This window comes from Lagopus leucura, unplaced genomic scaffold (genome assembly GCF_019238085.1).
Source record: "Lagopus leucura isolate 7727_CA_CO unplaced genomic scaffold, USGS_WTPT01 Super-Scaffold_100004, whole genome shotgun sequence".
NCBI lineage: Eukaryota > Metazoa > Chordata > Aves > Galliformes > Phasianidae > Lagopus > Lagopus leucura.
This window is the reverse complement of record NW_024962264.1, coordinates 67734731-67742508: the sequence shown is the minus strand read 5'-3', so window position 1 is coordinate 67742508 and position 7778 is coordinate 67734731. Positions and strand designations below refer to the sequence as shown.

Below are 7778 nucleotides of genomic sequence, written 5' to 3'. Positions count from 1 at the left end.
ACCCATGCCTGGAGAAAACTTCCAGAGAGCCCTTCAGATCGCAGCTATCCAAGATTCTGCACTGTCTACACATAGCTGGTACTTGCTGAAAAGAGCAGATCTGAAACCACAGTTGGCAAATTGCATCAACAAGCATATTCTCAGCGAGGCATTGTTCCAGTTTGTATATGTCTGAAAAGAACTGTTCAGGCATATGTTAAAGTTGGCACCTTCTCCCTGGGACTCGCTGCAATCTGACGGATGGAGCACGATAACCGCATCGAGATGCACAAAACATTCAGAGGATGAGGGAAAACAAAGTCCACTCGAGATGCTGGCAGGGCAGTGATGGTGACAAACAGCAGAGGAACAGCGATGTCCCCCGGACAGAGCACTCACCTTGGGCTGCTGCATGAGCCAACTTCGTCATCAAGCACTTGTGGAAAGAGATCAACAGCTGCAAAACCTGCTGCTCCAATGCTAGCCTGGGGTGATGCTTCTACAGAGGCTGTCAGCCCAGCCCCACTGTGTGAGCTAACTGTGCTCCCAAGTGCCACATCTCCATGGTTCTGGAACACCTGCAGGGATGGCGAATCCACCACCACCCTGGGCAGCTGTGCCAGTGCCCCATCACTCTTTTGGAGAAGAAATTGTTCCTAATATCTAACCTGGACATCTCACTGAGCCCTGCACCCTGCAAAACCCATCCTTTTGTAACAGTGTGGAAGCGGAGTTGGGAACTGCTGATGCTCCAAACATGGGGTACAGTGAGACCTTCATTCTGCTGGTCGAAAGTTCACCCACTGGGAATATCCTAAACTGAAGATGACTGGAGAGTGTTGGGGGGAAATACTGTCCTGGTTTTGCTTTCCCTCGGGTGTCCATCTACAGTTGTACTGCAGATAGGTTGCTGGTGGAGCTGCACTGAGCATCCTCTGAGCATGTCCCACCACTGGGGGGGACACCTGGGGTTGCTTCTCTGTTCCTGTCCACTTGGGGTACCCACGAGTGCCCCCTTCCAGAGGGGACTTGGAGCCCATCTCACCGTGGTGCAGCTGTCTCTGTGCTTCTGGATGAAGTGACCAGCCTGGATGGCTGGGTGACATGCGGGCACAGTGGAGATGGGTTGACTTGGTGATCTCAGAGGTCATTTCCCACCTTCAGTGATCCTGTGATTCCTCCGTGCTGGGGCCCAGCACTGGACACAGCACTCCAGATGCAGCTCGGTGTATGGAAGATTTGGGGGAATCAGCTCAGATCTTTGGCCGAGTACAGTGAGACGAGCGAGGCACAGCAGGAGGCTATGGGGGGGGGGCAGGGGGGGAGGTCCCCAGGCTGCACCCCAGCGGATTCAGAGAGGGAAGGGTTAAAGGGCCAGCGAGCAGCTCTGCCTCCATCCTTCCTCCCTCCCTCCCTCGCTGTTAGGCTGAAGCTTTGACAGGGGGTGGGGTCGGGGCCGGCCGCCGTTTTGCCGCAAGAAGGGGGGGAACGTGGCTGCGAGAGGCGTGTGTGTGTGCGTGTGCGTGGGGTGACACGCGCGACGAAATGAGATGAGAGCTCTCCGATGGGGCCGGAGAGGCCCCCCAGGCTTCAGCCCTACCGCCACCCCGCAGCTCTGCCCGGCGAGAGTCCCTGCCACCAGTAAGGCAAAGGGTGGGGAGGAACTGGGAGATACTGGTGAGAAGGCTGCGGGAGGATTGGGGGGGGGGTGCTGGGGGGAGAGGGGGGGGGTGGGTCCCCCTTATCTCTGCCCGCATCTCCCAAAGTGGCTTTGAGATTAGAGGGGAGATGTGTGGGGAGAAGGGGGGATATCACCCCAAGCACCCACCCATGAGGAATTTGCTGGGGGGGGGGGGGGCCCCCGGGCGGGAAAATCTTCGGGGTTGTTTGGTTTTTTTATTAATTTTTTGGGGGGGGAGAGGGGGGAAGGGGAGAGGGTTGGGGGTGCTGCTTGTTTGTGCCTAAAGTCACAGCTGCTTGGAAATGACAGCACCCAAAAATAGAGTGCGAGGAGGGGAGGGGCGGTGAAGGGTGGGGGATTGCAAACCTGTTTGTACCCCCCCCCTCACCCCCCAAATCCCCACCGCCCCCCCCCCCCCCCCGCCTCCCCTCTTCCCCAGCTTCCTTCGTTTATGAGCTTATTTTGGAGGGGAAGGGGCTGGGGTGGGATTCGGAGAAGGGGCCGAGCGATCTCCGTGTGCAGCTGCTGGGAATTATGTCATCTGCCTCGGCGCTGGGTGGCCCAGCGGTGGCAGCAGGGAGGGACGAGGGGGGGAGACTGGGGGGTCATGGGGGGGACACGGGGCTCCCAGCTTGGGACCTCGCCCGGGGGATGTGGGTATGGCTGTGCTGCTCGTGCAGACCCCCAGGGGTGGGTGCACACTGGCAGGGATGTGGGTGCTCCCCAACCCCGTGGGCTCCATCCGTCCCCATGGCACGGCCCCATGGCAAAGCCAGGGCAAGACCTGGGCTGTGCTGCAGTGCAGCACTGTGCCCCATCTGGGTGTGCCAACCCCTATGTATCCCTCCATCCGTCCGTGGGTCCAAACCCGGGGACCCCGTGGCAGCGTCATGCTATGGGGAGGGCATGCTCAGAAGGATGCTGAGCTCTCAGCACGATCCCATCCTGGGGATGCCTGTGCCCCACGGGATAACCCTTGGTGCCTCCTTTAGCTCTTCTCCCAACACCCTCCAGCACATCCTTCATCTTCAAACCCACATTACACCAGCAGCAGAGCGATGCAGGCATTAAAACAGGGGCTCGGGACCCTTGCTATGGGGTCTGGGGGCTCCTCCATCACACACCATCCCCTCTCCATGGAGGTATCCACGCGCTGCCGTTTGTTTATGTGTGGCCCCGCTTGGATGGAGCGGCGATCCGCTGTCGCTATATATAGCATGCAGTGCTGTCATCAGAGTTCAGCCTGGCTGGGGAATGGATTTGCTTGCAATGGTTTGGAAGGAGATGGGGAGCGGCGTAAGGACGGCGTGGTTCCCCTGTGTTGCATGCATGGGGATGTGGGAGCGTGGGAGGGATTTGTGTAGGGGATGAAAATCACCCCATGGCTTTGTGGGGCATTTAAAGAGCAGCACAGGGAGGTGTGTAGCTTCACGGAGGGGATCCCCCATCCCCAAGACAATATTTGCTGGGCCAGGAGGCTGATGTCCTAAGGAGTATCCCCCAGATCCAAAAGGAGGAGGCTGAAAAGTGCAGGAAAGCCCAACATCCCCAGTGTCCCCCGTATCCTCAGTATCCCCAAAGTCTGCAAAACTGCCAGCTTCCCCAACATCTCCAATGTCCCCAACATCCCAGAAAGCCCCGCTGTGTCCCCCATGTCCCCAGCGTTCCCGGCATTGCCAGCTTCCCCAACATCTCCAGCATCCCCAACACCATCTTCCTCAACATCCCCAACATCCTAAATGTCCCCAAAGTTCCCAACACTGCTAGCTTTCCTAATGTCCCCAACATTGCTAGCTTCCCCAACATCCTCAGCATCCCCAGAGTCCCCAGTTCTGTCAGATTCCCCAACATCCCTGATGTCCCCAAAGTCCCCAACATTGCCAGTTTCCCCAACATCCCCAGCATCCCCAACACTGCCGTCTTCCCCAACACCCCCAATGTCCTCAACATCCCCGCGTCCCCAACAACCCTAAAATCCCCAGCCTTTCCAGCATTCCCAACATTGCCATCTGCCTCAACATCTCCCCAACATGTCCCCAACACTGCTGTAGCAGAAATGCTGTCACAGCTGGAAAAAGTGATTGAGCATCTGGTAGGAAGGCAAAGCCAACCCAGGGGAGCTCAGGTGCGTTGCATGCACCTGAGTGACTGGAAAGGGTGGAGCCAGGATCCACCCCTTCCCAGACCTCATTTAAGGGTTGGCAGTGGAGGTAAGGGTATCTTGCTGCAGATCCCTGCCTACCTGAGTCCTTCTGAAGGTAAGCAGTGTCTTTCCTTTATTTCTGTGGCTATTGTATTTGAGCAAATCCTCTCTTGCTGTAGCCCAGGACCTTGTTGCTCTGCTGTCATTGCTGAGCTTTCCATCCCATTACCTCTGCCATCTCCCTCAGCGTCCCCAGCATTTCTTAGTGTTGCCAGTGTCCCCAACCTCTGCAGGTTCTGCTGCATCACCACAGGGTCCAGGCCATGATGTGGTGCATGGGGAGGGTGCCTCTCCATTCCCTTGCAGAAAAGCAGGTGAATAGAGTGGTTTCCAAATGCACAGTGAAAATCGTGGCATTATAGCTCACTGTGGAGCAGGAATTTGGGTAAATCAGGCTGCAAAAAGTTTACTGAATGGATTCCTGTCCCTTTGAGGAAGCTGATGTGTGACAAGGGTGTTTCTGGAGCTATGCTGAGGCTTTTGAAACCCATAGGATTGCACCAGGGAAATCCCAGATGTGCCTAGGGCTGTCAGAGACATCCAGCAAATGAAGGGTGAAAAGAGGAAATCTTTTTCTTTTTTTTTTTTTCTTCCCTTCTCGGCAGATCTTTCCCCATTAGTCATTCTTGTCACAGGAGCTGGCAAACACAGTTATTATTATTTGAGGGATCTGAAAGTGAAATGGAGGCACATGCCTGGGAGCCCTGGTGCCTCCAGGTCCCCTTAGGGCTGGGGCAATGGGACAGGGTCGCCTTCCCTCGTTCTCCTATGCCTCCTTAAGTAGCAAAAATATGAGTATTATATGAGCCATTGGGAAGGATGTCCTTATAATCAAGTTGGGTTGAAGCCATGAGCTGGAGGGAGATGGAAGTCCCCTCATATCCCATGTGGGAGCCTCCAAGCCCCTGCTTCATCTCAGGAAACCTGAGTTTTGCCCTCTCATGTGGTCTTGTTAGTGAACCTGTGGGTTTTCTCATCTTGCTGCTTTTATTGCATGAAGTCTCTTTATAGTGGCCACCCTTCTCATGCACCTGCTTTAAGCTTTGGGACAGCCCAGAGAGCTGTGAATGGTTTGGATTCCCCTTTGGAAGAAAGCATTCCATCCTCCAGCAGGAGTAGCTCAGGGATTTATTTAACGAGCCGAGCTGGACTTTTTGCTCTATGATTTAATTTTATCTTTTTCTTCAGTTGCTTTCCAACCCTTCAGCATCTCCTGCATCCTCTGCATCAGCCTGGCTGGTCCCTGCACCGCTCTGGGACTGCCCAGATGCAATGGGGCCAGGGAAGCTCAGGAGAAAGCTGATGGTCTCATTAACAGATGCACACAATCTCCCAAATATTTATCAGCTGGAGAAATACTTGGGCTCAGAAGTTGCCAAGTAACATAACAAGAGGCGCTTTTAAATAAATATATGTGCGTCTGCGGGTGACGAATTAACCAAATCCGTTGGTATGTGGCCCAAAGACATGTTTTCCTCTGGAAGCACAGCACCAGGAACAATAATAATGATTTGAGCCAGGAAAAATGTGTGATAAGCAACTTCTGACTGCACGTCCACCAGCTGGGGAAAGGCAGGAGGGCATGGGGCCGTACAGGGATGTCCGCGTGTGCCACAGAGGGGCTGGGATGTGCAAAACAGATGTGCAGGTTGGATATCAGGGAAAAACTTATCTGAAAGAGCAGTCAGGTGGTGGCACAGCTGCCCTGTGAAGTGGTGGAGTCACCATGCCTGGAGGTGTTGAAGAACCGTGGAGATGTGGCACTCAGGGACGTGGTCAATGGGCATGGAGGGGGTGGGTTGAGCTTGGACTTGGTGATCATAGATGTCTTTCCCAACCTGTATGATTCTATTCTATGATGTGCACGTGAAGGTCACAGTTTTTATTAGCCCAATTGGAGATGGGGAAAAATAGACCAGCCGTGGGCACAGGAGCTCGTCTCCTTGTCCCTGCTTTCTAATTATATCAGTTGATCTAGTACAAGCTCTTTGTGCTCCCTACGGACCTTGCCCTAATTATATCCCCAGCATTGCCCTTCACAAGCACTTGGAGTGTTAACAAAACCATCCCACCCAAGACATAAGGATGGGAGGACTATATATCCCACCACATACATTGCCCTGTCTCTCTTCTCTTGGGATCATGGTCCTCTGCCCCCCTACAATGCAAGGAATTGTAAGGGAACAAGGAATGGGGATATGTTTCAGGCTGCCCAGGGAGGTGATGGAGTCTGGTGTTCCAGAACCATTGGAGGTGTAATGCTGAGGGCCCAAGGTCAGTGGGCATAGTGGGGATGGGCTGGGGTTGGACTTGATGGTCTTAGAGGACTTTTCCAAGCTTGATTATATTCTGTGATTTAGTAGGTCAGGTCAATGGTTGGATTTGGTGATACGGAAGGTCTTTTCCAACTAAAATGTGTCTGTGATTCTATGCTGGTGGTCATTCAAGACAGACAATGTGCCTTCCCTTACTGTTGTGGGATGGAAGCCAGGGAGGGCCATCCCTGCAGTAGGGACAGTAAGGCAGATGGAGACCCACCACCCATCTCTGCTTCTCCATAATGCTCTCCAGAACTTCACTTTTGATAGGCACAAGTGGTGTTTTAGGGCCAGGCTGACATGGCAGAGCAATGGTACCCAGGAGGTTGTGCAAGGAGGTGGGATGTGGGGAAAGCCAGCTGCTGTCTGGATGGTGGAAAGGATGACTGGAGTGACATGGTCAGTGGGCATGGTGGGGGTGGGCTGACAGTTGGACTTGATGGTCTTAGAGCTTTTTTCCAACCTTAATGATTCCATTGTTCTATGCTAATACCCTATTTCAGTTAATTTATGAGCCACGTGTGTTTTGGGGGGCAGGTGATCTCCTGCAGCCGAAGGACCACTTCTGTTTTCCAGCAGAGCCCAACCAAACTCATCTCATCCATGGCAAACACAGCACCACTGACATTCCCTAGGGACAACCAGAATTTCGTCTTCCCTCCATGCTCTCAGGGACCTGAAGTAGCTTTTAATAATAACTTTCTAAAATATCAGTAAAACAAACCACAACCCTGAGCAAACAAGGCAGCCCGTGGACTGCAAACAATCCTGGAGGGAATGCAGCACAGTGTTTGCTCTCAGAACAAGTCTTGTTGGTCACCAACCTGTCCCCCAGCATGACCACGTGTGCCCTGTGCAGCCTTACCAGCATTGCTCCCTGGGGCTACATAAATGTGCAGGTCATTCTTCCTTGCTGGAATTTAATTGCTCCCTCTTTAATGAACTCCTCCATCAATCTGTTGATGGCTTTCCCCCTCTTCCTTAACCCTTGAAGAGGCAGTAGTGTGTTGGTGGCTTGGGAGAGACCCATTGGGTTGAATGAGCAGCAGAGGGGAGGATGTGGGGACCATGGCACCAGGTAGGATGGGGACAAAACCTTTTGCTGCAGTTCCCCACCTTGGCATGGGGATGGAAGCACTGTTGTACCCTGAAGGACTTGCATGGCTCAGCCTCATAGAGACAGGCAGGGATTTGGGCCAGCATCCTGCTGCAACAAGGCAGAGCATGCAAAACATAACCAGCTCCCCCCCACACACCACCCTGGAGCTGTGTCTCTGTTTCATGCCTGGCCTTGAGAACTCAAATCCTTTCATTTCCTTCGGACACTTATCCCTTAAGGATCTTGATCCCGGGGCACCGACACAAACACCCTTTAAATCTGTCACAGACGGCTTAGGGAAGGATTATCCCATGTCTCTGTGGGCTCTGTGCCTGCCCCTGGCTCCAGTCCCTCATGTCCCACACCCACCAGGCAGGATGGGCTGATGTGCTCAGCCTGGATGACCTCACACTGGAGACCCTTCAGCATGGTTTGTGGTGACAGGACAGGGGGAAGTGGATTCAAACCAGAAGAGGGGATATTTAGGTTGGATAGAAG

At 53.7% G+C, this 7778-nt stretch overlaps 1 protein-coding gene across 4 annotated transcripts in view; it reads left to right on the top strand.

The window, feature by feature from the left end:
- Nucleotides 1–1463: 1463 nt before the first annotated feature.
- The window catches only part of LZTS3 (leucine zipper tumor suppressor family member 3), a 41578-nt gene continuing 35263 nt past the window's right edge, over nucleotides 1464–7778 (top strand). For 2 of the 4 annotated variants that reach the window (XM_042870995.1, XM_042870999.1), the window contains exon 1: nucleotides 1464–1620. The gene's annotated coding sequence lies outside the window, so the exon portion shown is untranslated. Of the gene's footprint in view, nucleotides 1657–7778 lie in introns of all 4 variants that reach the window. The other 2 variants (XM_042870996.1, XM_042870997.1) reach the window with 1 other exon arrangement.